The following is a 22,233-nucleotide window of genomic DNA, read 5'->3' as shown; positions in this document are numbered from 1 at the left end:
TATTTTGCTTTGCTGTTAATATTACCATGCACAATGAGTCAAGGTATATTGTTTCTTTTGGCATTTGCCTATCATATTGTCAATGGCTGTTGTCAATTGCTACTAGTAATACTAGTTTTATGCATCAGTCATTTTGATGGCAAGGTTTGAATCCCATCGCTTCCATGTTTCTGTGCGTGTACGTATGTGTGCGTGTGTGGTACCAATGTTGTGACGACTTCAATTTAACTTTACACCGACTTGTGAGAACAGAACCAACATTGTGATGACCCCACTATTTTAATCAAATTTAGGTCAAATTTGCAGGGCATATGTTAATCTAATGTGTGTCATTACGACGGTAAGACATGTATGTGTGTGTGTGTCTGTGTGTTGCTATGTCTGTACGGGTGTGTGTGTACGAGTGTATGTGTGTGTGTGTCTGTGTGTTGCTATGTCTGTGTACGGGTGTATGTGTGTTGCTATGTCTGTGTACGGGTGTATGTGTGTTGCTATGTCTGTGTACGGGTGTATGTGTGTTGCTATGTCTGTGTACGGGTGTCTGTGTACAGGTGCATGTGTGTTCCACTGATATGTCAAGAACCAATTATCAGATTTAAATGATTAAATTTATTAATTATATGTTATAAAAATAATATATATTATGTAATGGAATTTAAGTCAAATTTGCGGAGCATATGTTCAGTAAAGGAGGAAGGTATGGTTTAATTTATATTAATATTAATATAATTGTACCCTTTACTAAACCTAAGCTTAGCAAACATTTCTATGTTTAGTCACGAGAAATTCAACTTTTATTCTACAATGAATTGCACTGTAATTGAGTTTAATTGAACTGTTGAAGATAAGGACGTGCAACTAGTGCTATAATGAAGGCACCAATCAGGTAAGAGGTATGACGAACATGTGATGACTATATGTGGTCAGGTGACATACGTATATGCATAACTGTAAGGTATTAAGATCTGCTGCAGATGGTGATATGTAACTAGTGCTATAATGGAGGCATCAATCAGACAAGAGGTATGACTAATGTATCGGATGACTATAAAAGATTATGTGATCTTAATAATATGCATAACTGTAATTGATATATCCAGATCGAACAGTCTCACCGATCCATCTATGTCAGCCATTTTATCATTGTCACTTTCTTGAGTACTATGTGACGATAATTTCATTTCTTTCTTGAGGTTCTTCACTGTCTGGGCTACATGTACTAATAGATAATTTTTGCATCATCACAGAAGTATGGTTGCAGTCTGAACTTTCGCTGGATTCATACCACTATCAAAGTCGAAGTCCGAAAACGGGGACTATTAATTTGGATTAGTTCCATCCGTCCATTTGTACGTACGTCCGGAGTTATATTTGAACACCAATTGACAGATTTCATTCAAACTTTACATGAAGACAATACATAATGTCTTACATGTGCGCGTCAAGTTACTTTATGATTGGATCAAAAATGGCGAACTGGGGGCCATTTTGGATGTAAAATTTGCTATTTCTGATACCTAAAGTGTTCGCAGCAGTTTCTCGGAGATGACAGGGCCGATTTAGATCAAAGTTGGTATGAAGATCATGCATATTAGGTTGTAGGTGCACATCATTTTTCTCCTGTGTTTCGAACAAATATGGTCAACTGGGGTCATCTTGTTTTTCATGGTACCCATGCTACTTTATCTTGAATGCAATGAGCGTTTCTGTTTAAATTTTGTACAAATACAGTATACCAAGGGATACATTTGTACCAACATTATTTTTGTTGTTCGATTCAATATGGCTGACCGACGTCCAAATTTTCTGTAAAAGCATTAAATCGTCATTCTTTACATGTCCGGAGCTGTTTCTCAGAGATGACTGGGTCGATTTGGATCAAACTTGGTATGCTGATCATACATATTTGGTTATAGATGCACGTCATACTTTTTCCCTGATTCGAACAAATATGGTCGATTGCTGAGTGATTGCCCTGTTGTCATCTGTCAACAATTGCATCTTCAACTACTTCTTGAAAATTACCAGCCCAATTGCTTTAATACTTGGTATGTAGGTACCAATAATGTTACATCAAAACATGAGTACTCTCTGTATTAAACCAAAACAAGGATGTTTTGCTGGTGTTTCAATGCAACAGTCTCGCTCTAGCACTGCAATTACGGTTAGTGTTTCCGAGCAGTCTAATGCGCTGGTTTTAGGCACTTGTCATTTCGATGGCGTGGGTTTGAATCCTACCGCTGCCAGATTCTCGGTGTTTTGCAAAACTGTCATTCGTGAGATCGTAATTCTGTTCCGTTGTTTACTTCTATGCACATGTTTCATCGGCACTTTGAAATCCAACAAATATACATAGCAAGTAAATGTGTAATGCATATCATCTTATTAGATGGTGAAATTAAAGTCTATGATCATCGTTCTCGTGAGTAAGTACAACTTCAGTAACTTTTACAAAAATGGTATTCTCATTTTTGTCATTAATTTCTTGCAATTTACATCGTCTTCTATGAAGGTTTACCTCAGGGTTTTGAATTAATGTTTGTTAGCAATTTAATTATTTATGATATGTGATCGCAAATCAGTTTCATTGTAACGTAAATTATCTATAATGTTATGATGAAATTGTTTTTGCGTATCTGTTAATCGATTTAATTAGCTGATTACTAGTGAATGGCTGTGTTATGTCTGCCATCGTTTAGGCCCATGTGAAGTTCTGGACGGAATTTGGTTCAGTGATTTGGAACTAATTACGAGATAACCGTCGCTATTCGGACTACTATTTCTGACAGTTGGTATTCGCAGTTATTAATGTAGTGAACGATTAATCAAAATATATGACGTGTTCAGTACTTAGTGTGATTGGCTGTGTGATTGAAGGTTACGCCCTAGAGTCTTTTTACCGCTTTGTAATTGGTTAAGGTTTTGAAAGTGAATAAAGTTGTTTTGAGTTGGTCTTGGCGAGTACTCCACGACAGAGGCAAGTCCAGTCCTGGAGAGTCTTGGGGTGAGTCTTGAGACGCAGTCTTGAGTCAGCCTTGCGATAGTCTTGTGGACTTTTGCCCAGGGCGCTATGTTTTATAGAGTGTTCGACTGACCAACTAAGACGAGAGTTGAAACGTATTTTGTTGTGTGCATCTTATTTGACTGTAAAGTTTAACTGACTTTCCCGGTCCCGTACCTCAAGGGGACGCGATAGAGAGACCAGACGAGATTTCCCCCTGACACGTATGGAGAACCCCAGAGGAGAAGAATTCCCCCCTGATAGTGTACTTACACTTGTTTCTGACCCGTTGTTTGCTGTTAACGTAGCGTGAAAAAATGTGCAAAGTGAATGCAATGTTGTGCAAAGTGATTGCAAAGTTTGTAGATTTACTTGTATGTTTGACCTAAGTTCTTTGCATATAGAAACTCGCAGTTGTAAAGTAAAAAAATGAATAAAAGCCAGATAAAAGCAGCCTATATTAGCATCGAAAACATTAAGTAAATGTCTAGAAAATTATCGCAACTGCGAACCGAAAGTTCGAAGACAAACTGCTTACAAAGTTGTGAAAAGCGATTGCAAAGTTGGTGGTATATTTGTTTGGGAATGTTACATATGATATTATATTGACGGGTCCCATAGTTAAAAGTACGAAAACGTGAATAAATATTTCGTAAAATGCCGTAATATGGGTAGGTGATCGAACAAAATCTAAAGTTAAGCTTAATCGGGCGTGGTTAATACTTGCATGGGAGACTCCCTGAGTAAACCAGCTAGGGAATTTTTTTTTTGGTTTCATAAAACACATGTCAAAGATATGAGGCAACGTTCGTACATCTTTTTCACTGTGATGTTATTTATAGTAGAAAGACATGGAAATTTATGTATTTTTTCAAATTCATGAAAAGTTTTCCAATTTTCCTATTATTTTCAAAGAACAACTTGTTGATGCTGACAACACATAGTGCGTTTTAAGCTGTTAACGTAGCGTGAAAAAATGTGCAATGTGTATGCAAAGTTGTGCAAAGTGATTGCAAAGTTTGTAGATTTATTTGCATGTTTGACCTGAGTTCTTTGCATATAGAAACCCGCAGTTGTAAAGTCAAAAAATGAATAAAAGCCAGATGAAAGCAGCTATATTAGCAGAGCATCACATGAGCTGACTGACTGACTGTAAAAATGATATAAAACAGCGTGCAAAGTTGGTTGAAACTTTAGAAACGTTGGTGGAGTTGCTTGTATATTTAACCTGAGTCATTGGCATGCCAACCCCGAAGTTAAATTTCGAAAACATTAAGTAAATGTCTAGAAAATATCCCATCTATAAGCAGTTTATCGTAACTGCAAACCAAAAATTCAAAAATTAGCTGTCAATGTAGTGTGAAAAATTATGCAAAGTGAATGTAAAGTTGTGCAAAGTGATTGGAAAGTTTGTAGATTTATTTGCATGTTTGACCTGAATTCTTTGCATATAGAAACCCGCAGTTGTAAAGTCAAAATACGAATAAAAGCCAGATGAAAGCAGCCTATATTAGCAGAGCATCACATGAGCTGACTGACTGTGAAAATGATATAAAACAGCGTGCAAAGTTGGTTGAAACTTTCAAAACGTTGACGGAGTTGCTTGTATATTTAATCTAAGTCATTCGCATCCCAACACCGCAGTTAAATTTCGAAAACATTAAGTAAATGTCTAGAAAATGCCCCACATATAAGCAAATTATCGCAACTGCGAACCGAAAATTCGAAGACAAACTGCTTACAATGTTGTACAAAGCGTTTGCAAAGTTGGTAGATTTGTTTGGGAATGTTACATGTGATATTATATTGACGGGTTCCATAGTTAAAAGTTTGAAAACGTGAATAAATATTTCTTAAATTGTCGTTAAAGTAGCGTAGTGTTACTCGGAGCATGTAGTGGTCATAGGTCAATTCAAAAAGTTACTTGTGCAAACGCTATCTATTTTAAAACAGGTTCAAACATGAAATAACCGCCAATTCAGGTCAATTTCAAATTACTTAAACAGTAGTGTGGGTGGGTGATCGACGAAAATCTAAAGTTAAGCACAATCGGGTGTGGTTAGTACTTGCATGGGAGACTCCCTGAGTAAACCAGCTGAGGGAAATTTTTAATTGTTTCATCAAACACATGTCAAAGATATGAGGCAACGTTCGTACATCTTTTTTTTACTGTGATGTCAAATATTTATTATAGAAAGACAGGGAAATTTATGTAATTTTTCAAATTCATGAAAAGTTTTCCAATTTTCCTATTATTTTCAAAGAACAACTTGTTGATGCTGACGGCACGTAGTGCGTTTTAAGCTGTTAACGTAGCGTGAAAAAATGTGCAATGTGTATGCAAAGTTGTGCAAAGTGATTGCAAAGTTTGTAGAATTTATTTGTATCTTTGTCTTAAGTTGTTGGCACATAGAAACCCACACCTGTAAAGTCAAAAAATGAATAAAAAACAGATAAAAGCAGCCTATATTAGCAGAGCATCACATGAGCTGACTGACTGACTGTAAAATGATATAAAACAGCGTGCAAAGTTGGTTAAAACGTTCGAAATGTAGGCGGATTTGCATGTATAATTAACCTAAGTCATTGACATGCCAACCCCATAGTTAAATTTCGAAAAGATTAAGTAAATGTCTAGAAAATGTCCCATATATAAGCAGATTATCGCAAGTGCGAACCGAAAATTCGAAGACAAACTGCTTACTAAGTTGTAAAAAGCGATTGCAAAGTTGGTAGATTTGTTTGGGAATGTTACATATGATATTATATTGACGGGTCCTATAGTTAAATGTTTGAAAACGTGAATAAATATTTCTTAAATTGCCGTTAAAGTAGCCTAGTGTTTCTAGGAGTATGTAGAGATCATAGGTCAATTCAAGAAGTTACTTGTGCAAACGCTATCAGTTTTAAAACAATTTCAAACATGAAATATGCGCCAAGTTAGGTCAATATCAAATCACTTAAGCAGTAGTGTGGGTAGGTGATCGAACAAAATCTAAAGTTTAGCACTATCGAACGTGGTTAGTAATTACACGGGAGACTCCCTGAGTAAACCAGCTGGAGATTTGTTTTTTGATTTCATCACAAACATGTCAAACATATAAGGCAATGTTCGTGCATTTTTTTTACAGTGATGTCAAATATTTATAGTAGAAAGACATGAAAATTTATGTATTTTTTCGAATTCATGAAAAGTTTTCCAATGTTTCTATTATTTTCAAAGAACAGCTTGTTGATGCTGACAACACATAGTGCGTTTTTAGCTGTCAACGTAGCGTGCAAAATTGTGCAAAGTGAAGGCAAAGCTGTGCAAAGTGATTGGAAAGTTTGTAGATTTATTTGCATGTTTGACCTGAGTTCTTTGCATATAGAAACCCGCAGTTGTAAAGTCAAAATATGAATAAAAGCCAGATGAAAGCAGCCTATATTAGCAGAGCATCACATGAACTGACTGACTGTAAAAATGATATAAAACAGCGTGTAAAGTTGGTTGAAACTTTCGAAACGTTGACGGAGTTGCTTGTATTTTTAATCTAAGTCATTGGCATTAAGTAAATGTCTAGAAAATATCCCATCTATAAGCAGTTTATCGCAACTGTGAATCAAAAATTCGAAGACAAACTGCTTACAAAATTGTGAAAAGCGATTGCAAAGTTGGTAGATTTGCTTGGGAAAGTAACATATGATATTATATTGACAAGTCCCATAGTTAAAAGTTCGAAAACGTGAATAAATATTTCTTAAATTGCCGTTAAAGTAGCGTAGTGTTACTCAGAGCATGTAGAGATCATAGGTCAATTCAAGAGGTTACTTGTACAAACGCTATCAATTTTAAAACAATTTCAAACATGAAATAGCCGCCAATTCAGGTCAATTTCAAATTACTTAAGCAGTAGTGTGGGTGGGTGATCGACGAAAATCTAAAGTTAAGCACAATCGGGATTGGTTAGTACATGCCTGGGAGACTCCCTGAGTAAACCAGCTGAGTAATTTTTTTGTTTCATCACACACATGTCAAAGATAAGAGGCAACGTTCGTACGCCAAAGTAGTGGCAAAGTACGGCAAATTAGTGGCAAAATATGGCAAAGTAGTGGCAAAGTACGGCAAAGTAGTTGCAAAGTAGTGGCAAAGTAGCGGTAAAGTACGGCAAAGTAGTGACAAAGTTGTGGCAAAGTACGGCAAATTAGTTACAAAGTACGGCAAAGTCGTGGCAAAGTTATAACAAAGTAGTGGCAAAGTACTGCAAAGTAGTGGCAAAGTACGGCAAGGTAGTGGCAAAGTACGGCAAAGTAGTGGCAAAGTACTGCAAAGTAATGACAAAGTACGGCAAAGCAATGGCAAAGTATTGAAAAGTACGGCAAAGTGCGGCAAAGCTGTGGCAAAGTACGGCAAAGTAGTGGCGAAGTATGGCAAGAGTGGTGGAAAAATACGGCAAAGTAATAGCAAATACAGAAAAGGAGTGGCAGACTACGGCAAAGTTGTGGCAAAGTACGGCAAAGTATTGGCAAAGTAAGGCAAAGTAGTGACAAAGTACGGCAAAGTAGTGGCAAAGTACGGCAAAGTAGTTGCAAAGTGAGGCAAAGTAGTGGAAAAGTACGGCAAAGTAGTAGCAAATTACTGCAAAATAGTGGCAAAGTAATGCAAAGTGATTGAAAAGTACGGAGCAGCACGGCAAATTAGTTGCAAAGTATAGCAAAGTAGTGGCAAAGTAGTGGCAAAATACAGACAATTAGTGACAAACTACGGCAAAGTAGTGGCAAGTACGACAAAGTAGTAGCAAAGTACGGCAAAGTAGTGGCAACGTGGTGGCAAAGTACGGCAAAGTAGTGGCAATGTACGGCAAAGTAGTGGCAAAGTACGGTAAAGTAGTGGCAAAGTACGGCAAAGTAGTGGCAAAGTACTGCAAAGTAGTGACAAAGTACGACTAAATTATGGCAAAGTACGGCAAATTAGTGACAAAGTATGGTAAACTAGTGGCAAAGTACGTCGAAGTGAAGGCAAAGTACGGCAAAGTAGTGGCAAAATACGGCATAGTAGGGGCAAAGTACGACAAAGTAGTGTCAAAGTACTGTCAAGTAGTGGCAAAGTACTGCAAAGTAGTGACAATATACGGCAAAGTAGTGGCAAAGTACGGTAAAGTAGTGGAAAAGTACGCTAAAGTAGTGGCAAAGTTGGGCAAGTTAGTGGCAAAGTACGGTAAAGTAGTGGTAAAGTATGGCGAAGTCGAGGCAAAGTACGGCAAAGTAGTGGCAAAATAGGTCAAAGTAGTGGCAAAGTACGACAAAGTAGTGGCAAAGTACGACAAAGTAGTGGCAAAGTACGGCAAAGTAGTGGCAAAGTACGGCAAAGTAGTGGCAAAGTACGGCAAAATATTGGCAAGGAACGGCAAAGTAAGGCAAAGTAGTGGCAAAGTACTGTCAAGTAGTGGCAAAGTACTGCAAAGTAGTGGCAAAACACGGCAAAGTAGTGGCAAAGTATGGCAAAGTAGTGGCAAAGTACGGCAAAGTAGTAGCAATGTACGGTAAAGTAGTGGCAAAGTACTGTCAAGTAGTAGCAAAGCACTGCAAAGTAGTGACAATATACGGCAAAGTAGTGGCAAAGTACGGTAAAGTAGTGGCAAAGTACGGTAAAGTAGTGGCAAAGTACTGTCAAGTAGTGGCAAAGTACTGCAAAGTAGTGGCAAAACACGGCAAAGTAGTGGCAAAGTACGACAAAGTAGTGGCAAAGTATGGCAAAGTAGTGGCAAAATACAGCAAAGTAGTGGCAAAGTACGACAAAGTAGTAGCAATGTACGGCAAAGTAGTGTCAAAGTACAGCAAAGTAGTGGCAAAGTACTGTCAAGTAGTAGCAAAGCACTGCAAAGTAGTGACAATATACGGTAAAGTAGTGGCAAAGTACGGTAAAGTAGTGGCAAAGTTGGGCAAATTAGTGGCAAAGTACGATAAAGTAGTGGCAAAGTATGGTGAAGTCGAGGCAAATTACGGCAAAGTAGTGGCAAAAAACGGCAAAGTAGTGGCAAAGTACGGCAAAGTGGTGGCAAAGTACGGCAAACTAGTGGCCACGTAGGGCAAAGTAGTGGCAAAGTACGGCAAAGTAGTGGCAAAGTAGGGCAAAGTAGTGGCAAAGTACAGCAAAGTAGTGGCAATGTATGGTAAAGTAGCGGTAAAGTACGGCGATGTCGAGGCAAAGTACGGCAAAGTAGTGGCAAAATACCGCAAAGTAGTGGCAAAGTATGACAAAGTAGTGGCAAAGTAGTGGCAAAGTACGGCAAAGTAGTGGCAAAATATTGACAAGGTATGGCAAAGTACGGCAAAGTAGTGGCAAAGTACTGTCAAGTAGTGGCAAAGTACTGCAAAGTAGTGGCAAAACACGGCAAAGTAGTGGCAAAGTATGGCAAAGTAGTGGCAAAGTACGGCAAAGTAGTAGCAATGTACGGTAAAGTAGTGGCAAAGTACTGTCAAGTAGTAGCAAAGCACTGCAAAGTAGTGACAATATACGGCAAAGTAGTGGCAAAGTACGGTAAAGTAGTGGCAAAGTACGGTAAAGTAGTGGCAAAGTACTGTCAAGTAGTGGCAAAGTACTGCAAAGTAGTGGCAAAACACGGCAAAGTAGTGGCAAAGTACGACAAAGTAGTGGCAAAGTATGGCAAAGTAGTGGCAAAATACAGCAAAGTAGTGGCAAAGTACGACAAAGTAGTAGCAATGTACGGCAAAGTAGTGTCAAAGTACAGCAAAGTAGTGGCAAAGTACTGTCAAGTAGTAGCAAAGCACTGCAAAGTAGTGACAATATACGGTAAAGTAGTGGCAAAGTACGGTAAAGTAGTGGCAAAGTTGGGCAAATTAGTGGCAAAGTACGATAAAGTAGTGGCAAAGTATGGTGAAGTCGAGGCAAATTACGGCAAAGTAGTGGCAAAAAACGGCAAAGTAGTGGCAAAGTACGGCAAAGTGGTGGCAAAGTACGGCAAACTAGTGGCCACGTAGGGCAAAGTAGTGGCAAAGTACGGCAAAGTAGTGGCAAAGTAGGGCAAAGTAGTGGCAAAGTACAGCAAAGTAGTGGCAATGTATGGTAAAGTAGCGGTAAAGTACGGCGATGTCGAGGCAAAGTACGGCAAAGTAGTGGCAAAATACCGCAAAGTAGTGGCAAAGTATGACAAAGTAGTGGCAAAGTACGGCAAAGTAGTGGCAAAGTACGGCAAAGTAGTGGCAAAATATTGACAAGGTATGGCAAAGTACGGCAAAGTAGTGGCAAAGTACTGTCAAGTAGTGGCAAAGTACAGCAAAGTAGCGGCTAAATACGGGAAAATAGTGGCAAAGTACGGCAAAGTAATGGCAAAGTACGGCAAGGTAGTAGAAAATACTGTAAAGTAGTGGCAACCTATGACAAAGTTGTGGCAAAGGACGGTAGAAGTGGTGGCAAAGTACGGCAAAGTAATAGCAAATACAGAAAAGTAGTGGCAGACTACGGCAAAGTTGTGGCAAAGTACGGCAAAGTGTTGGCAAAGTACAGCAAAGTAGTGGCAAAGTACGGCAAAGTAGTTGCAAAGTGAGGCAAAGTAGTGAAAAAGTACGGCAAAGTAGTAGCAAATTACTGCAAAGTAGTGGCAAAGTAATGCAATGTGGTTGAAAAGTACAGAGCAGCATGGCAGATTAGTTGCAAATTATAGCAAAGTAGTGGCAAAGTAGTGGCAAAGTACGGAAAATTAGTGACAAACTACGGCAAAGTAGTGGCAAGTACGACAAAGTAGTGGCAAAGTACGGCAAAGTAGTGGCAAAATACGGCAAAGTAGGGGCAAAGTACGACAAAGTAGTGTCAAAGTACTGTCAAGTAGTGGCAAAGTACTGCAAAGTAGTGACAATATACGGCAAAGTAGTGGCAAAGTACGGTAAAGTAGTGGAAAAGTACGCTAAAGTAGTGGCAAAGTTGGGCAAGTTAGTGGCAAAGTACGGTAAAGTAGTGGCAAAGTATGGCGAAGTCGAGGCAAATTACGACAAAGTAGTGGCAAAATACGGCAAAGTAGTGGCAAAGTACGGCAAAGTGGTGGCAAAGTACGGCAAAGTAGTGGCAAAGTAGGACAAAGTAGTGGCAAAGTACGGCAAAGTAGTGGCAAAGTACGGCAAAGTAGTGGCAAAGTACGGCAAAATATTGGCAAGGTACGGCAAAGTATGGCAAAGTAGTGGCAAAGTACGGCAAAGTAGTGGCAAAGTACAGCAAAGTAGTGGCAAAGTACGGCAAAGTAGTGGCAAAGTACGGCAAAATATTGGCAAGGTACGGCAAAGTACGGCAAAGTAGTGGCAAAGTACTGTCAAGTAGTGGCAAAGTACTGCAAAGTAGTGGCAAAACACGGCAAAGTAGTGGCAAAGTACGACAAAGTAGTGGCAAAGTATGGCAAAGTAGTGGCAAAGTACGACAAAGTAGTGGCAAAATACAGCAAAGTAGTGGCAAAGTATGACAAAGTAGTAGCAATGTACGGCAAAGTAGTGTCAAAGTACGGGAAAGTGGTGGCAAAGTAGGGCAAAGTAGTGGCAAAGTAGGGCAAAGTAGTGGCAAAAGACAGCAAAGTAGTGGCAAAGTACGGTAAAGTAGTGGCAAAGTACGGCGATGTCCAGGCAAAGTACGGCAAAATAGTGGCAAAGTATGGCAAAGTCGTGGCAAAGTACGGCAAGGTAGTAGAAAATACTGTAAAGTAGTGGCAACCTATGAGAAAGTTGTGGCAAAGTACGGTAAAGTAGTGGCAAAGTACTGTCAAGTAGTGGCAAAGTACAGCAAAGTAGCGGCTAAATACGGCAAAATAGTGGCAAAGTACGGCAAAGTAATGGCAAAGTACGGCAAGGTAGTAGAAAATACTGTAAAGTAGTTGCAACCTATGAGAAAGTTGTGGCAAAGTACGGTAAAGTAGTGGCAAAGTATTGCAAAGTATTGGAAAGTAGTGACAAAGTACGGCAAAGTAGTTGCAAAGTTGGGCAAAGTAGTGGCAAAATACGGCAAAGTAGTGACAATATACGGCAAAGTAGTGGCAAAGTACGGTAAAGTAGTTGCAAAGTTGGGCAAAGTAGTGGCAAAATACTGCAAAGTAGTGGCAAAGTACGGGAAAGTGGTGGCAAAGTAGGGCAAAGTAGGGCAAAGTAGAGGCAAAAGACAGCAAAGTAGTGGCAAAGTACGGTAAAGTAGTGGCAAAGTACGGCAAGGTAGTAGAAAATAATGTAAAGTAGTGGCAACCTATGACAAAGTTGTGGCAAAGTACTGTAAAGTAGTGGAAAAGTATGGCAAAGTATTGTAAAGTAGTGACAAAGTACGGTAAAGTATTTGCAAAGTGGTGGTATAGTAGCGGTAAAGTAAGGCAAAGTAGTGGCAAAGTACGACAAATTAGTGAGAAACTAAGGGAAAGTAGTGGCAAAGTACGGCAAAGTAGTGGCAACATGTTGGCAAAGTACGGCAAAGTAGTGGCAATGTACGGCAAAGTTGTGGCAAAGAACGGTAAAGTAGAGGCAAAGTATGGTAAAGTAGTCACAAAGTACGGCAAAGTAGTCACAAAGTACGACTAAGTTATGGCAAACTATGGCAAATTAGTGACAAAGTACGGCAAAGTAATGGCAAAGTGTGGCAAAGCACGGCAAAGTAGTGGCAAAGTACGGCAAAGTAGTGGCAAAGTACGGCAAAGTAGTGGCAAAATACAGCAAAGTAGTGGCAATGTACGGCAAAGTAGTGGCAAAGTACGGTAAAGTAATGGCAAAGTACGGCAAGGTAGTAGAAAATACTGTAAAGTAGTGGCAACCTATGAGAAAGTTGTGGCAAAGTACGGTAAAGTAGTGGCAAAGTATTGCAAAGTATTGCAAAGTAGTGACAAAGTACGGCAAAGTATTTGCAAAGTTGTGGTAAAGTAGCGGTAAAGTAAGGCAAAGTAGTGGCAAAGGATGGCAAAGTAGTGGCAAAGTACGGCAAATTAGTGACAAACTACGGCAAAGTAGTGGCAAAATATTGGCAAGGTACGGCAAAGTACGGCAAAATAGTGGCAAAGTACTGTAAAGTAGTGGCAAAGTACAGCAAAGTAGCGGCTAAATACGACAAAATATTGGCAAAGTACGGCAAAGTAATGGCAAAGTACGGCAAGGTAGTAGAAAATACTGTAAAGTAGTGGCAACCTATGAGAAAGTTGTGGCAAAGTACGGTAAAGTAGTGGCAAAGTATTGCAAAGTATTGGAAAGTAGTGACAAAGTACGGCAAAGTAGTTGCAAAGTTGGGCAAAGTAGTGGCAAAATACGGCAAAGTAGTGACAATATACGGCAAAGTAGTGGCAAAGTACGGTAAAGTAGTTGCAAAGTTGGGCAAAGTAGTGGCAAAATACTGCAACGTAGTGGCAAAGTATGGGAAAGTGGTGGCAAAGTAGGGCAAAGTAGTGGCAAAGTAGGGCAAAGTAGTGGCAAAAGACAGCAAAGTAGTGGCAAAGTACGGTAAAGTAGTGGCAAAGTACGGCAAGGTAGTAGAAAATACTGTAAAGTAGTGGCAACCTATGACAAAGTTGTGGCAAAGTACTGTAAAGTAGTGGAAAAGTATGGCAAAGTATTGTAAAGTAGTGACAAAGTACGGTAAAGTATTTGCAAAGTGGTGGTATAGTAGCGGTAAAGTAAGGCAAAGTAGTGGCAAAGTACGACAAATTAGTGAGAAACTAAGGGAAAGTAGTGGCAAAGTACGGCAAAGTAGTGGCAACATGGTGGCAAAGTACGGCAAAGTAGTGGCAATGTACGGCAAAGTTGTGGCAAAGAACGGTAAAGTAGAGGCAAAGTATGGTAAAGTAGTCACAAAGTACGGCAAAGTAGTCACAAAGTACGACTAAGTTATGGCAAACTATGGCAAATTAGTGACAAAGTACGGCAAAGTAATGGCAAAGTGTGGCAAAGCACGGCAAAGTAGTGGCAAAGTACGGCAAAGTAGTGGCAAAATACAGCAAAGTAGTGGCAATGTACGGCAAAGTAGTGGCAAAGTACGGTAAAGTAATGGCAAAGTACGGCAAGGTAGTAGAAAATACTGTAAAGTAGTGGCAACCTATGAGAAAGTTGTGGCAAAGTACGGTAAAGTAGTGGCAAAGTATTGCAAAGTATTGCAAAGTAGTGACAAAGTACGGCAAAGTATTTGCAAAGTTGTGGTAAAGTAGCGGTAAAGTAAGGCAAAGTAGTGGCAAAGGATGGCAAAGTAGTGGCAAAGTACGGCAAATTAGTGACAAACTACGGCAAAGTAGTGGCAAAATATTGGCAAGGTACGGCAAAGTACGGCAAAATAGTGGCAAAGTACTGTAAAGTAGTGGCAAAGTACAGCAAAGTAGCGGCTAAATACGACAAAATATTGGCAAAGTACGGCAAAGTAATGGCAAAGTACGGCAAGGTAGTAGAAAATACTGTAAAGTAGTGGCAACCTATGAGAAAGTTGTGGCAAAGTACGGTAAAGTAGTGGCAAAGTATTGCAAAGTATTGGAAAGTAGTGACAAAGTACGGCAAAGTAGTTGCAAAGTTGGGCAAAGTAGTGGCAAAATACGGCAAAGTAGTGACAATATACGGCAAAGTAGTGGCAAAGTACGGTAAAGTAGTTGCAAAGTTGGGCAAAGTAGTGGCAAAATACTGCAACGTAGTGGCAAAGTATGGGAAAGTGGTGGCAAAGTAGGGCAAAGTAGTGGCAAAGTAGGGCAAAGTAGTGGCAAAAGACAGCAAAGTAGTGGCAAAGTACGGTAAAGTAGTGGCAAAGTACGGCAAGGTAGTAGAAAATACTGTAAAGTAGTGGCAACCTATGACAAAGTTGTGGCAAAGTACTGTAAAGTAGTGGAAAAGTATGGCAAAGTATTGTAAAGTAGTGACAAAGTACGGTAAAGTATTTGCAAAGTGGTGGTATAGTAGCGGTAAAGTAAGGCAAAGTAGTGGCAAAGTACGACAAATTAGTGAGAAACTAAGGGAAAGTAGTGGCAAAGTACGGCAAAGTAGTGGCAACATGGTGGCAAAGTACGGCAAAGTAGTGGCAATGTACGGCAAAGTTGTGGCAAAGAACGGTAAAGTAGAGGCAAAGTATGGTAAAGTAGTCACAAAGTACGGCAAAGTAGTCACAAAGTACGACTAAGTTATGGCAAACTATGGCAAATTAGTGACAAAGTACGGCAAAGTAATGGCAAAGTGTGGCAAAGCACGGCAAAGTAGTGGCAAAGTACGGCAAAGTAGTGGCAAAGTACGGCAAAGTAGTGGCAAAATACAGCAAAGTAGTGGCAATGTACGGCAAAGTAGTGGCAAAGTACGGTAAAGTAATGGCAAAGTACGGCAAGGTAGTAGAAAATACTGTAAAGTAGTGGCAACCTATGAGAAAGTTGTGGCAAAGTACGGTAAAGTAGTGGCAAAGTATTGCAAAGTATTGCAAAGTAGTGACAAAGTACGGCAAAGTATTTGCAAAGTTGTGGTAAAGTAGCGGTAAAGTAAGGCAAAGTAGTGGCAAAGGATGGCAAAGTAGTGGCAAAGTACGGCAAATTAGTGACAAAGTACGGCAAAGTAGTGGCAAAGTACTGTCTGTAGAGTATGCATTATGCAAATGAGTTCACATCTCATTGACCTCTGTATTTGACCTTTATGTTGTATTGTATTCACTACCTGAGCCATGGTGTGATGGCTGCACCTATAGTTGTGTGTAATAAACCAATCCTGTGTAATCCTCTACCTGGTCTAACCATCCTTGATTCTACATGGTGTCAGAAGTGGGATCCTGCTATCCACAACATTACTACACGTATATTTATTATGTATGGTGTAAAGAAAATCTGTTTTGACTGACAGGTAACAAACAAAGACATTCTTGTAAGATACTGCTAAATTTCTTTGTATAAATTCAAGAAGTCTTCCAGTGAGTATTATGGCCGATTCATTTCGAAAACCAAACATCTTAATATTTGAAGGGGATGTAGCTGAAAATTGGAGGATTTTTGAACAGGAATATGACATTTTCATAAGTGCAGCTCATGGTGATAAAACTCCCAAGACAAAAGCATTCATCTTGTTGAATCTTGCGGGTAGTGAAGCTATAGAAAGGGAGAGGTCATTTGTGTATGCTGCTGCTATACGTGCAGATGATGGTTCTGTCATAACTGCTGCAGAAACCAGGGAGGACCCAGAGTGTCTGAAACGCAAGTTTAGGGAAGTATGCAACCCTCAGTCTAATGTCACTATGGAAAGGCATAAATTCAATACTCGTAATCAGAAACAGGGTGAAACTGTCCAGGCATACGTGAGCGATCTTCGAAATAAAGCGAAAAGCTGCAAGTTTGATGCATTACAAGACGAGCTAATTCGTGATAGACTAGTTTGTGGCATTGCCAATGAGAGTGTTAGACGACTCCTTCTTCGAGAAAGTGATTTAACATTAATTAAAGCCATCAGCATCTGTCAAATACATGAAATAAGTGACCAGCATTCAAAAACATTGCAGTGCAGATCAAACATAGATGCAGTACAAAGGGGTACACGTCCTAAGCAGCGACCAATTCCAAATTACAAGGCTAACTCTTCATCAGATCAAAACCAGAAATATACTAGTAAACAAATTAAGAGTTGTCGAAACTGTGGAAACACTCATCCTGTTAGGAAATGTCCAGCATTTGGTAAATCATGTCATGGTTGCCATAAAATGAACCATTTTCAGAAATGCTGTCGATCTAGTTGAAACAATCGTGGGTTCAACAGAGCAATTCATGAAGTTGAAGAATATGATGATGACATGTATCAGTTTGTGATTGAAGATTTTGACATAGAAACTATTGGTATGAATTCTGCTGCAAACAAAGATGAAATCCATAGTTGTGTATATATTAATGACAGACGTGTTGACTTTAAAGGTGACACAGGTGCTAAATGTAATGTCTTGCCCATGAGAGTATATCAGCAATTGTGTGCAGGACATAAAGAACAAATTGATACACGTAAAAGAGTACAATTAATTGCATATGGAGGTGATAGTATGAACACTGTAGGAACCACACATTTGACATGTTGCAGTGGTAACCATACTTACAATTTGGAATTCCACATTGTTGACAAGAATGTCAAACCACTACTTGGCTTGCGGGACTGCCTACGAATGCATTTAATCTCACTTGGCCAAGAAGTTCATCAAATAGAAACTGTACAATCATTCTCCGAATCTATTCTCAAAGATTATTCTGACCTTTTCAATGATGATCTTGGTAAATTGCCTTGTGTTTACAAAATGAAAGTCGACCCTAGTGTACCTCCAGTGGTTAAACCTGCTCGAAGAATTCCTAAAGCAATGAATGACCAGGTCAAAGCAGAGTTGAATAGAATGACTAACATAGGTGTAATCACTCCTGTAACAGAACCTACTGAATGGGTGTCGTCAATGGTTGCCGCCAAAAAAAAGAGTAGCAATGAAATAAGAATATGCTTAGACCCTCGAGATCTTAATAAGGCAATTCAGCGTCCACACTATCCTATGCGCACTGTGGAAGAGGTAGCAGCAAATATGGCAAATGCTACCGTGTTTTCGAAACTGGATGCAAAATGTGCATTTTGGCAAATACCACTAGATACAGAATCCTCATTGCGTACTACTTTTAGTACACCATACGGAAGGTACAGATTTCTTCGAATGCCGTATGGTATAAATTCAGCATCTGAGGTCTATCAATGTTCAATGGAACAGATATTTGCTGGATATCCATGCGAAATAATTGTAGATGATATATTTGTAGCAGGCAATGGTAATGATGAGCATGATGATAACTTAAAGCAAGTATTGGATCGGGCTAGACAAGTCTCCTTAAAGCTGAATCCTGATAAATGCAAGTTCCGATTGAAACAAGTCAGCTATGTAGGAAATCTTTTCACAGATCAAGGCTTGAAACCAGATCCCGAGAAGGTAAGGGCGATCAAGGAAATGCCTGTTCCAGATGGTCCAGCTGCCCTGCATCGTTTCTTAGGTATGATCAATTATCTATCAAGGTTCATCAATAACCTTAGTGAAATTGCAGCACCATTGTACGAGTTGATACACAATGATGTAACATGGTGTTGGCTTGATCAGCATCAGAAAGCATATGAACAACTGAAACAATCTATAACTAGCCCAGCAACTCTTAAGTACTATGATGTTTGTAAGCCAGTGACGTTAACATGTGACGCTTCACAATTTGGATTGGGAGCAGCATGCTTACAAAATGGAGAGCCAATAGCTTTTGCCTCTCGAATGATGACTCCAACGGAACGAAACTATGCTCAAATTGAAAAAGAATTGTTGGCTGTTGTATTTTCATGTTGCAAGTTCTATGATTATGTCTACGGGAAAGAAATAACAGTTGAGACTGATCATAAGCCACTAATTTCCATAATGAGCAAACCACTTCATTCAGCACCAGCTCGCCTACAGCGAATGATGTTACTGCTACAAAAGTTCAACATAACACTGGTGTATAAACAAGGTAAAGAATTATACTTAGCCGATACATTGTCCAGAGCTCCATGCAGTAACACTGTGCAATGTGATTCAGAAGACATGAAATTTGATGTAATGACCATCATGCCAATATCAGATGAAAGATTAGCTGAATTAAAAATTGAGACAAGTACTGATAGCACTCTAAGAAAGCTAACTAATGTAATTCAGCACGGATGGCCAATGTACAAGAAGCTTTCGCCTGAAATTCGATCTTACCATGCGTTCCGTGATGAACTCACAATTGATGACGGTCTTGTAATGAAAGGACTTAGATTAGTTATACCGACATCATTACAAGCCAAATACATAGCTCTACTACATGGAGGACATCCGGGAGTTGAAGCAACTAAGCGCAGAGCCCGAGATATTGTCTTTTGGCCATGCATGTCTGACGACATTGATAAGGCATTGTCTTCCTGTGCTGTGTGTAATAGCTTGAGAGCACACCAACAGAAAGAGCCACTAAAATCCTATCCTATACCAGATCTACCATGGTCAACAGTAGCAACAGATATATTTCAATGGAATGGTCTACATTATCTTGTGCTTGTGGACTCATACTCGGGATGGTTTGAAATGGACACGCTACGTAATATGACATCCAGGACTGTGATAAGTAAAATCAAGAGACATTTCACAGTACATGGTATACCTCACACTATTATTTCAGATAACGCAGGACAATTTGCAAGTATAGAGTTTAAACAGTTTTCAAAGGAATGGAATTTTAACCATATAACAAGTAGCCCTGAATATCCGCAGTCAAATGGTCTTGCAGAAAGAGCAGTACAGAGCGCTAAGAAACTTCTAGAGAAAACAGAGCGAGAAGGATCCGATTTGTATCTCAATTTATTGAATCTTCGCAATGTGCCTAGTGATAATACATTAGGATCTCCAGCTCAACGATTAATGTCAAGAAGAACGCGCACTTCAGTACCGATCAGCAAACCACTACTAAATCCACACATTAAGAATTCAAGAAAGATTTCATCACAACTTAGCAAGAAGCGTGGACAAAAGAAGAAGCATTTTGACAAATCAGCTAAAGCACTAACACCACTTAAGCCAAACCAAACAGTACGGTTACAAACCCCAAATGGCTATAATCGCTTAGGATTAGTCAAACATATTTCCAACAATCCACGATCCTACATTGTTGAAGTAGGAAACACAGAACTGAGAAGAAATCGTCGTCACATACTACCAGTCGCTGAACCTTCACCTAAACAAGAATTTCATGAGAGTGAATTACCTGATGAAATCCGCATACCAAATAAAAAACCCATTACTACATCAGCTGAGAACACAATCCATACAGAAGACAATGAACATGTTCAAAATGATATACCTACATCACCTGGCCGAGCAATTACACCAATTAGATCTCCAGTCAAGACACGTTACGGTCGTACTGTCAGACCAAATCCCAAGTACAGAGATTATGTTGTATAGGATATTACAATTTTTCACTCGTTTAGATCAAGCTGAAAAGGCTTAGGAGGCAGAATAAACCTCAGCTTTTTGGCTTGGAGGAAGAGCAGTCCACCTCTTCTCCATAAAAAAAAAAATATATATAAAATAAAAAAAAAAAAAAAAATGTGTATATTTATGATAATCTATTCGTTAAACAAAAAACAAACAAAACAATATATAAATAACAAAATCTATTATCACAGGATTCTCATATTTATGTGCTTATTATTATGAAGTCAATGAACTTGAGCAATGAACTCTTTAACAAATATGAACTGAACTTGAAAAGATTTTAATTTCACAATTGTATGAATTTCGACATATCTTGAAAAGGAGGATGTAGAGTATGCATTATGCAAATGAGTTCACATCTCATTGATCTCTGTATTTGACCTTTATGTTGTATTGTATTCACTACCTGAGCCATGGTGTGACGGCTGCACCTATAGTTGTGTGTAATAAACCAATCCTGTGTAATCCTCTACCTGGTCTAACCATCCTTGATTCTACACTGTCAAGTAGTGGCAAAGTACAGCAAAGTAGCGGCTAAATACGACAAAATAGTGGCAAAGTACGGCAAAGTAATGGCAAAGTATGGCAAGGTAGTAGAAAATACTGTAAATTAGTGGCAACCTATGAGAAAGTTGTGGCAAAGTACGGTAAAGTAGTGGCAAAGTATTGCAAAGTATTGGAAAGTAGTGACAAAGTACGGCAAAGTAGTTGCAAAGTTGGGCAAAGTAGTGGCAAAATACGGCAAAGTAGTGACAATATACGGCAAAGTAGTGGCAAAGTACGGTAAAGTAGTTGCAAAGTTGGGCAAAGTAGTGGCAAAATACTGCAACGTAGTGGCAAAGTATGGGAAAGTGGTGGCAAAGTAGGGCAAAGTAGTGGCAAAGTAGGGCAAAGTAGTGGCAAAAGACAGCAAAGTAGTGGCAAAGTACGGTAAAGTAGTGGCAAAGTACGGCAAGGTAGTGGAAAATACTGTAAAGTAGTAGCAACCTATGACAAAGTTGTGGCAAAGTACTGTAAAGTAGTGGAAAAGTATGGCAAAGTATTGTAAAGTAGTGAGAAAGTACGGTAAAGTATTTGCAAAGTGGTGGTATAGTAGCGGTAAAGTAAGGCAAAGTAGTGGCAAAGTACGACAAATTAGTGACAAACTAAGGGAAAGTAGTGGCAAAGTACGGCAAGGTAGTAGAAAATACTGTAAAGTAGTAGCAACCTATGACAAAGTTGTGGCAAAGTACTGTAAAGTAGTGGAAAAGTGTGGCAAAGTATTGTAAAGAAGTGAGAAAGTACGGTAAAGTATTTGCAAAGTGGTGGTATAGTAGCGGTAAAGTAAGTCAAAGTAGTGGCAAAGTACGACAAATTAGTGACAAACTAAGGGAAAGTAGTGGCAAAGTACGGCAAGGTAGTAGAAAATACTGTAAAGTAGTAGCAACCTATGACAAAGTTGTGGCAAAGTACTGTAAAGTAGTGGAAAAGTGTGGCAAAGTATTGTAAAGAAGTGAGAAAGTACGGTAAAGTATTTGCAAAGTGGTGGTATAGTAGCGGTAAAGTAAGTCAAAGTAGTGGCAAAGTACGACAAATTAGTGACAAACTAAGGGAAAGTAGTGGCAAAGTACGGCAAAGTAGTGGCAACATGGTGGCAAAGTACGGCAAAGTAGTGGCAATGTATGGCAAAGTTGTGGCAAAGAACGGTAAAGTAGTGGCAAAGTATGGTAAAGTAGTCACAAAGTACGGCAAAGTAGTGACAAAGTACGGCAAAGTAATGGCAAAGTGTGGCAAAGCACGGCAAAGTAGTGGCAAAGTACGGCAAAGTAGTGGCCACGTAGGGCAAAGTTGTGGCAAAGTACGGCAAAGTGGTGGCAAAGTACGGCAAAGTAGTGGCAAAGTAGGGCAAAGTAGTGGCAAAGTACAGCAAAGTAGTGGCAATGTATGGTAAAGTAGTGGTAAATTACGGCAATGTCGAGGCAAAGTACGGCAAAGTAGTGGCAAAATACCGCAAAGTACGACAAAGTAGTGGCAAAGTACGGCAAAGTAGTGGCAAAGTACGGCAAAGTAGTGGCAAAATATTGGCAAGGTACGGCAAAGTGCGGCAAAGTAGTGGCAAAGTACTGTCAAGTAGTGGCAAAGTACAGCAAAGTAGCGGCTAAATACAGCAAAATAGTGGCAAAGTACGGCAAAGTAATGGCAAAGTACGGCAAGGTAGTAGAAAATACTGTAAAGTAGTGGCAACCTATGAGAAAGTTGTGGCAAAGTACGGTAAAGTAGTGGCAAAGTATTGCAA

This window comes from Saccoglossus kowalevskii, chromosome 13, assembly GCF_978046115.1.
Source record: "Saccoglossus kowalevskii chromosome 13, keSacKowa6.1, whole genome shotgun sequence".
Lineage (NCBI taxonomy): Eukaryota > Metazoa > Hemichordata > Enteropneusta > Harrimaniidae > Saccoglossus > Saccoglossus kowalevskii.
This window is presented reverse-complemented; position numbering follows the sequence as displayed.